This window comes from Genypterus blacodes, unplaced genomic scaffold (genome assembly GCF_046128005.1).
Source record: "Genypterus blacodes isolate CSIRO-AG114 ecotype Tasmania unplaced genomic scaffold, CSIRO-AGI_Gbla_v1 ptg000013l_1, whole genome shotgun sequence".
In the NCBI taxonomy this organism is placed as follows: domain Eukaryota; kingdom Metazoa; phylum Chordata; class Actinopteri; order Ophidiiformes; family Ophidiidae; genus Genypterus; species Genypterus blacodes.
In genome coordinates, this window is record NW_027466827.1 from 1247857 (window position 1) to 1258442 (window position 10586).

A 10586-nucleotide genomic window follows, 5' to 3' on the forward strand; every position below is an offset into this window, starting at 1 on the left:
ATCAACGTGACAATGTTAAGAATAATTTACTTAAAAAAAAAAAAAGAAGCTAAATATGAAAATGTAACAATTATGAGCAGTTACAAATTGAATATAACAAATATAATAAAAAAGAAATATAAGATAAAATGTATATACAGTATTTACAGCTTTGACATAATTGTATATATGAGTAAACACACAAGTACGTATATATTTAAATAGAAAAATCAGTGCTAGACACTAGATAGTAGAGGAATGTAACTGTCATGGTAGACAGGATGTAATATCCTCACAAATCCAATGTAATGATAACAACAATAATAACAATAATGCTAGTTTACATTCAGTATAATAGGTTTCAAATGTGTAGTCTGGACACACACAAATACACACACACACACACACACACACACACACACACACACAGTGATGGATATTGTCTTATTCCGTGGAGATAATTGGCTGTATTTTCCAGCCAGTGAGGCGCTGCTTTCAGAGGCCTCCCTCCCTCACACGCGTACAGGGGGGAATAGAGCCGTGCCTTGCGGGTGCTCTGGGGTGGGGGTATTACAGAAAGTCTCTGAGAGAGAGAGAGCGAGAGAGAGAGCGTGTGTGTATGTGTGTGTCCTGCGGGCTCACTGTGACCCGTGGAGTGGAACGCTGTGTGACGCAGGTGCAGAGTTCAGCACCCGCATGTCCGCGAGCGATTCCCTCACTACAAAGACAGGAAGCTGCTGAGCATCAGCGGCTACAGCAACTACAGGTTGGCTACAGCAACAAACAAGCCAGCAAACCCCAGACAATCACGAGTGTGTAAATAGCAGCTTCTTTATTCATTCATTAAGGTAATTGGTGATGTCGTAATTTCAAACATAAAAGATCCTCTGAATGCAAAGTTATGCAGTAAAACAGACGACAACAGAGAGTAAGTTTGAGTTCTGCCTGTGTGTTGACTCATCCCTTAGACTATAGAAGACGACTGGCTGGTAGAAAAAAAAGCTGATAAGTTTTTGCTCACCCATTTTTTGTTTCATTTCGGTTAGTTTTAAAGTGTGCTACTTTAATTTCAGTTTGGTTTCTGTATCTCACTGACACTACCTACCCTGGAGTAGGAGCTAAAAATGATTCCAGCACCAAAATAGATCCTGGATCCTTAGAGTGAAACGGGCGAGAGCGCAAAGATAAGACTCAACGCAGTGAAACATAAAATAGGCAAAGTAATAGAAACTACAATTTCTAACCCAATAACCAGTATACAGCTGCGTGTAAGCGTCTAAACCAGAGCATCTACACTGGAAATTTGTTTCTGATTGGACAGTTCTGCAGTCTGATGAGTTTCCTAATATGTGGCGTTGATGAATGAGGGAGGAGCCCGAGCACAGTTTTCACTTCCTCTCCAACACTGATCACATTTGCAATATTGCTTTTGTTTTATTAAGCTGATCAGAATGTTATCAGATTTATGAAATTCCAGAATCACTTCAGTTCTGCTGCACATGGAATTCATCTGCACAAATTGAATGCTTCCATGTTTGAAAAGTTGCCTAACAAGTTCAGCTATGCTATTTATCTTTAGTAATATTATTTAGATATATTAATGATGATATTTTTTACATTTTCGGCGTAAGTAATAATCGGCTCATATCTCTGTGTTTTAATGAAAGAACTGTGGTTTGTTGTTTGAAACGAGCACAGTTGCTTGATGAGTTGCTGGTGGGATGTGATTTACATAAATGTTGGAGCAGACGCAGGAAAGAGAGGAGACGTCCACATGTCCTCTGCTGGAAGAGGAGACATCAGAACTCCTTCATTCATTCCCTACAGTCTTAAGACAGCAGAGGAGTGAACTCCTTTCCTCCGAGAAGACGGAGGAAAGGATGAAACAAACACCTATTGTTTGGTTTATAGAGTAGAATTACTTTTACCTGCTATAGTAACAATGAAACAGGTTAGGAATTGACTTCAGGTGCAGCTTAGATAATGTTTGTATTAACTCTATATGAGCCTCCTCCTGCTAAATTACCTTTTATTGTTTCTATACAATGAGGTGAAAGGTCATACAGATATCATCATAAATGAATCTTACACGCTTCTGCTATGTGACACTTACATTCCTGCGGACTGCCGGTCGATGCTGCGGCCTCGTTTGAGACATTTCCAACCTCTCACACTATATTTTCTGTGTAAACTGGTGAGTTTAGATTGACACATGAGAATGTCATCTCCAAACTGATGCCATAAATCACCAATCCCTGTCCACCCATGGGTGTTTACAATAGCAAATGTTAAAACTCAGCAATAAATATGAATTCAGGTGAAAGTGTCACAGATTGTTACTAATGAGAGGAGCAGTAGAAGAAGTGTAGTGATGGTTTGTTATCAAGGGCTGAGCTTATGATGAACAGGAGAATATTTGATGTTTGCTAAATTTTGCCAGAAGGTGAGAGAGCCCCCCCACCCCCGAACCCCCCGCATGCTGTCATGCAATGGGCTGTAAAAATGCTTATCCAACACACACACACACACACACACACACACACACACACACACACACACACACACACATACACACACACACACAGGTTATCCAGCATGCAGACAGTGGAGTGCTGGTTGGAAGTAATTCCTGCTCGGGGCTCTGTGCTGCAGGCGCTGCAGGCGCGTGCTGGATATTTCATTATTCATTAATTTACTGTTTAACAAATCCTGTCATTACAGACCCAGAGCCAAGTTCACACAAACACACACACACACACACACACACACACCCTAGAAAACACACACGCACTCTCACTGGCAGCAGAGGGTGTCAGGCGTGGCAAATCGGCCTGTTTGATCCCGGGCCTTCTCAACAAACGGGGAGAGAGCCATGAATAATAAGAAACGCAAAGCCTCGCCGGAACGAGGGAGCGTGACACTGTCTCACAAAAAGCCCTTTAGCGTGGAGTAAAGCTCCACCGGGGCCTCACCCAGGGCCCAGGGTTCATTATGTGAGAAGACAAAACAAACAGTTGGCACAACCATGATCGATATGAAAGGCAAAGCTCACCCACACAAAAGGGGAAAGTGAATCAGTCATGTTTGACAAAAGACACCACACTGTTTCCTTTCTGCACAGGGAAGAGTTAAGCACTGCTGTTGTTTACTATACTGCACAGTCAACTAATGGGATGAGGATTACAGCTGTGGATGTCTTGTTTGTGGCTCATCCATTCCTATTTTTAGCTCCAATTCTCAAAAAAACCCGAAGAATTAAGATAAGATAAGATTGTTTACCTTGAAACTGTTGAATATACATGCAATAATGAACTCAGACACTAAAATAATGACTTTTACTTTCCCCTTTCAGCCTAGTTCACTTAATTAATTAGCAGCGGAAGCCTCGGAGCAAGAAACATTCATTATTTCCCAGGGAGAAAAACACAAATCATAAATAATGGATTAATTTTATGATATATTTGTATATTACTGATAAATGTTATTCTAAATTACCTGGTGACCGCCAAGTTAGATTGCAGAGGAAGGTGAGCAGAGCAGGCCAGCAGTGTGCAGACGGTGGAGGCAACACCATTAAAGCCTCCCAGGCCTGGCACAGAGGAGCACACAGCGCGGGAATAACAGCGGCGTTCCAAGGAGAAACGACTTTATTTCTTCATCTGCTGCCTTCGAGGACACCGCTACATGTGGGTGGCCACGGACTTGATGCCATTTACATGTGACATATGTAGAGCTGACTGGGAGTGGCTGGAGGCCAGGGTTGAGTCTGGGCTCTGTCAGCAGTGGAGCAGCCAGCCAGGCCGCCGTCTGCTGCTGCTGCTGCGGCACTCTGATAGTGAACGCCTTTATCAGTGTGTATAAATGTGTGTATGTGTGTGTTAGTAGCTCGGGGGGTGGGGGCAGGGGGCTGCTGGTCCTTGTATGGAGGGTCCTTCCTGGATGTGTGGGCAGGCAGGGACACAGGCAGTCCGTGCGCCCGTGAGGTTGGACTGAGAACGCTGAGCTGAAGTGACACAGCCGCTGCAGAGGCAGAGCGGCATTCCCAGACAGGTCAAGGTCACAATGAAGAGAACACACACTCCTGCCACACCGCTCACACACTTCCACATGACACTTCCACTCCCCATTTGGACAAAGCGAAGCTCCCTTTAAGCCGCTGGTGTCCATTCCTGTGCCATGGAGGAGAGTGTCTGCTTTCATTCCAAACAAACAGTGGAACTAGCAGATTCAGTACCAAGTGTTCCATTCCTGACTCATTTTGTGTGTCTGTAACTATCATTTGAAACTGGATCAGACAACTTTGCTCATTGTAAAAGCCTTGCTACTGCCTTAATCGCAGTATAATCAAAGTTTTGAAGGACTGTAATGCTCAAACAGAGAGGATCTGGGGGCAAATGACTAGAGCCTAATGAGGGAAGATGGGACACAGTTGGTGAAATGGAATGACAGGAGAGTTAATGGAGGTCATGGAAGAAATATTGAATAAATAGTCACTTAAGATGTCACAGCAGAGTTTGTTTAATATCATTTGATCATCTGTGTGAAAAATCAATCGCTGTCATGTAAGAAAACATGCAGACTGCAAACAGAAAATACAAAAGATACAAAGTTCCAGGCTTTGGTAACTAGTACAGGAAATAAATTTGGGAAACAAAGCAGGTGTTGGTTATGGATATTAGGAGACACACACATGCATTTTACATTAGCCAGAGAGAAAGAATGAGTTTGGATTTATTGGTGGGAATTCTGTGGAGGTTTAAAGATACTATTGAACTCCAGCTTGTAAGTGTGTGTGTGTGTGTGTGTGTGTGTGTGTGTGTGTGTGTGTGTGTGTGTGTGTGTGTGTGTGTGTGTCTCTCTGTTTGTGCGTTATTAACTCCCTTCACCCTCCATCCCAGACACACACTCACAGTCTCCTGAGAGACACTTGTTATTAACTGTCTTTATTGTTGGAGGCATGCTCAGGTCAGATCACTTACACACACATATACAGGCAGACGAGGAGCTGTGATCAGAGGGGGGCGCTGTCACTGTAAGACACCACAAATGAGACCAGACCATCAATCCAAGATGTGACAGAGAACAGAACAGAATTAAATATCACACTATGGTTCATTTCACTCCCTCGGCTCGTTCGTTTAGGCAGCAATTAAACACTGGTAATGACCAAACAACCATAATCCAAACCATTTCTGAAACACCTCCAGGGTCGAGGCTCCTATTGATCTACAATCATGATCTACACGTGCACACAGTTTACATGAATCTATACATTTGATTACCCATAGCAAATCAAGCTCATGTTGCAGTGAGTGCCTTTTGATGAACTATGTAAAGCTTATAGGGATCCTCTTTAACTTATATCCTCCAAAAATTTAATTTTAACACAAAGTTTTCATGACATTTGATTCTTGTTCTATTGTCACACAAACCTCAGTTTTTTTTTTATAAATCTTCAATCTCACATTCTCTGGAAAATGACACAGGTTGTCGACTTTAAGTGACATAGATATGAAGGAAGTGTCTCAGGTGCTACTCCAGCCCTGTAGGTGGCAGCGTGTTATTTCAATATTTTCCTCACATGCAGATCACAAACAATTTAATAGAAGAAGAAACATGAAAAGACAATGGCCGAAAACACAAGGTAAAGGGAGAAAACTGTGGAAGCACACAAGTCTTGCCTTCATCAACGGCAACAAGAATAAACGTAAACACCTCCTCCACCCAATGGTTACTTTTCCAACATGTTAGTTACGATGTAGCTTATGCATAAGTTTGCATTTGTTTGTTTACATTAAGACTCAGTTGGCCTAAATACAGAAAAAGAACATTCATGTTAGGTGTGCAGACAGATGTGGAAAGGCAGGAATGACTGTATGTCCGAAACAAAAGACAGACAACAACGGATGATGGGTTATGGAGGATGGTGAGAGTGAGAGGAGGAGGCAACACCAGACAGACTCTATTGTCTGCTGTTTGTTACAGATATAATAGAAATTCTGCCTCGGCTCACAGATACTGCAGCCTGAGCCGGGAAGAGACGGAGTGGGAGAGGCAGCGATGGCCTCGGGGCGATGGAGGTCTCTGTTCAGTGTCTGAACAAAATGCCTAGTCTGATCGAGTGGGCAAGGCCGTGAACCAGCCATCCACCCCTGTAGCATCCAGCCCACCCTCATAACACTTCTAATGCTGCGTGTGTCTGTATGTGTGTGTGTGTGTGTGTGTGTATGTGAGAGAGAGAGACAGAGAGAGAGAGATTCAAGGATAGACAGGCCGAGCTTCCAGTGTTGTAAAATTTAAGGCGTGAGTGTAGTTCACCTCTGATACGAGTCCAGTTTGCTTGATTACATATTTCTTCATTCTTTTTCTGTGGGAACCCCTCAAGCTTTCATTATTTTGGTGAATAAATCATTAGTGACATCAATGTAAAAATATCAGCCTTTTAAAACTAAGGTTAGGCTTCTAGAGCAATTTATCATTTATGAATTCACTATTGATTCTCTTCATTGAATCTAAGTTTTTCAAAACCCTCACTGAATAAACTTTGGGGATGGTTTCTTAGTTTCTGACTGCATGAGCTGAAGATAAAGACTCCACTGGAGATTTGTTGTTTTCTGACTTTAAAGAATCTGGATTTGTCAATGGAAACCCTGTCCTATTTCCTATTGGAAATGTGTGTGTGTGAGAGACAAAGGGGATAGTGGGATGGTTGGGGTGATTTTGGTGACAGCAGCCGGGATTCCCATGATGCTGAACCAAGAGGACAGGAGGAGGGTCGGCCATGACGCTCATCACATCTGAAGCCCCCATCTGTACGGGTGTCTCCCCACCAGTCAACTAGCCAACGCACACACACATACACGCTCATATAGCTCTAATCATTTCTGACAGTGCTCACATTCAGTTAGGGCCCACAGTGCTTGTGCATGTCACTGACCATAAACAAAACATACACAATGCTGCACACACACCACAGGACGTCGGTCGTGGATACCCCGAGAAAAACACAGGACAGGGGTGTGGGGAGTGTGTGTTGCAGAGTGTGTGTGATGTCAGCGATGGGTGTCTGGGTTTGTGTGTGTGTGTGTGTATGAAGCTGCTCAAGAAGGAGAGCAGATGCCTGCAGGTCACGTCTTACTGTATGTCTGACATTAGGGCAAAGTCAACAGAAACAAAGCGGTCAAGCTGGATGCTACAAGAGGCCAAAGCACCACAATGTGGTTGTCACATTCAAACACAGAAGCTATGTTACACATACACAACAGGGGTCCCAACATTAGTCCACCTAAGACCATTAATCAGAGTGCTCCTCTGTGCCAATCAAGTATGATCATGTGAATCTATGCAGTGATCTGACCATACTTTCCACGATATTATCCAGCATAACATCTGACATAATGTTATTGTTAGTGAGCTTATAAGATATCAAGCACTTAGCCTAAGTTGTAGTAGCTGCTAAACTTGTCAAGCACGAGTGAAAGAGACGTTTAATGATTTTCTTAATAATGGCAGCATCCAGGGTTAGATGATAGATGAGCTACGTTGTAACACTATGCCAAGCATCGCCAGTAGTCCCACTTAGCTACAAACTAGCATAGTTGCTACTAGCATTGCCTTTTTGTCATTACCCACCAAGAATATGTGTCAGGGTTTCAAACTAAAACACAGAAAGACGTCAACTTCACTATGTTGCAATTTTCACAATGAATGGAGATGGGCAATTTCAATTTGAACTCTTGGTGAGCCGCTACTATGTGATTAGCTAGTAGGTTAGACTGCTGCCATTGTTTATATAGCAATGCAGTTGCTAGCCTAGTGCAGAGTTGTGGCAATGGGACTATTTCTCCGCTTCCGTGGAAGCTTGTAATTAGTATAAATTCATTTAAAATTGATGTTATACTGTGTGAAATTATTCATAGGAGCCATAGCCACATTGCAACCAGTTTTAACATAGATAAAGTTCTCAGAGTTTGCTTGTGGTTATTTGGGGTTTTCAGATGAACACCAAACATTGTACCTAGAGGGTATTGACAAAGACTATAGCACAAAGGTGTGGACATTTTGTGTGTGTTAATTTTAATCATTGATGGTATTTCATTTTTCCAATACAAATAATGTTCTGTGGACATTTCTGGAACTTCTCAAACTTGTGAATCTCAGTGGGTGGCGAGAGGAGACGATCAGTCCCTGGAAGCTAAGCCGTCTTTCTGCTGAAATGCAGTCTAGCCAAAATAAGTTACTGCTCTAGTCTAATGTGGGAATTCAATCGTTTCCATTTATGTTTCCTTATTTACGTTAGTTTGGTCCAATGTCAGATTGAAGTTAAAGTTAATCTGGCTACTTTAAATTTTGTAGTTCAAACCACTCAGATTTGTTGGGGTTGTTACTTGTAAAGAAACTATGTTTGCTGTCTTTATTCAAGAGCTAATGTAAGTAAGTCAGTTCTCTTTTTTCAACTTTTTCTTGCCACAGTGTTTATGGAAATATTTTACATTTCTTCATCGCCAGCTATATATCCATGATGCCTTGTGAGTTGTTTACAGCAGCACTTGAGGAAATATTTCATTTAAATTTATGTATGTTGCTCAACTTGTTCAAAAATTGGGACCATGTCATTTAAAAGTGGAGAACTAAATAATTTTCTTCCTGTTTTGAGAAAATATTGACACATACAGTTCTTTCCCCTGGGTTGTATCTTATATTTTTAGCTACTGTCAAGAATTATTACTTTAGACTTTAGTGTTTGGGCTAGATGAGCTTGCAGTGCGGGTCCCTGGAGAAAATGTTTGAATCCCACTGTGGCAGCTCTTTGACTGCTGGCTGCTTAGCAAACGGAAACACAGTCAGACATTTCTACCAGAAAAAACTGTGTTTGAGCCTGTTTACCGGCTGTTTTAGAGCATTTCTAATTTGGCTGTGCAGAGTGGTTGACAGAGAGCTTGAAAAAAACAGGGGATGACTTAGACAGAAGACACAAATTGGGTGTGAACTAACAACATCATGTGCATGACTAGAACCCTTAGATCTCCTTTTCTGTCAGCCACCATCATGAATCAGGGAGCATCAGCTTCATCTGCGTCTGTAGCCACTCATCACTTCTACACAATGTCTTTGTCAATAGGGACACAAGTGCTTGTGTAAGATTAGGACATTAGAAGGATATTGTCTTCACAAGAACACAATGGAGTGTGAGTCATTTGGACATGTCTTATCAGGGCAATCACACTTGGGGAAAGACCAGAATAAGACATAGAGACCCATTTTGACGACTGATCTCAGTTTAGTGGCAAACTGTGGAATGGTTCATTATGAGCAAACTACAAGCTGCATTTTGCAATTTTGTGTTTAATCGCAGGTTGGGCTGACAGCCTCATTTAGCTCCGGAAACAGACAACTTGCAAGTAGCTACATGAAAAACATCCCCACATGAAGCACAGTTTATTCTGCTGGCATTGCTTTGCTTGGTATATGACCTAAATGATGAGTACGAATAGGAATGCCAATTCTGTTGTGGTTCCATCTTACATAAATACCCCAGCTCAGTAAGCTCCTTCCTGTTTTGATTTCCTCTCCTCTACCTCCAGAGATCTCTGTAAATGAGCACAGCAAGTGTCTCACGTGACTTTGGATATATTTTGGTTTACTTCTATTTATTTATTATTTTGTTTACTATATGTAACCAAGCCAAACTAAGCAGGAGATGCAATAACGACCCTCGCAGATTCAGACCCTCGCAAATGGATTATAAATCTGAAACCGTGTAATGCCTGTGTCTGTGGTCTGAGCAGGTGAGTGCAAATCTAAGACCAAAACTCTAAAGACTGAATTATGCAAATACATTTGGCATCATATTTAATGTGGCCACTGCACTGCTGCAATGCTGCTCCACCCACAAGGAACTGAGTGCAAAAGTAATGGACAGTGAAGAAGCAGAAGCCAAAGCTGCTGTTAGAGCTTATAGTCTGAACAATTGTGCACACACTCTCTGACAAACACAAATACACACACATACACTAACAGATTGGATATGACGGTATGACTGACAGCTCTGACCTGAATGTGCACACGGCTCTTTTCCCTCAAGCTATAAACACACACACACACACACACACACACACACACACACACACACACACACACACACACACACACACACACACACAGAGTAATATTACACACATACTGTATGTCTGCGGCTATCCCCTCATATGCCCCAAGACACAACCATTCACTGTTATTCTCCCTGTTTATGTATCTATCTATCTACTGTATGTCCAATAATTCAATAATGACTTTAAGTGCTAAATGGTGCTTACATGGACAGTGTGTTTTACCTCCTATGTGTGGAGCTACTGCAGCAATGTTCAAGAAATGATTGCACCATTTTCAAATTAAATGCTCAACCTTTGCAATATCACCTAATTAAATGTAGTATATAAATGGTAACATATTCATTTTAGGAAGCTTAAACCTATTTGCCTCATGATAAATAGTGAGAATGCTGATTTATACATAATCTGTATTTAGTCATGTTTATGTGTGTGTGTGAGTGTGTGTGTGTGTGTGTGTGTGTGTGTTTCATCATAATTTAGTTGTATTACAATTTT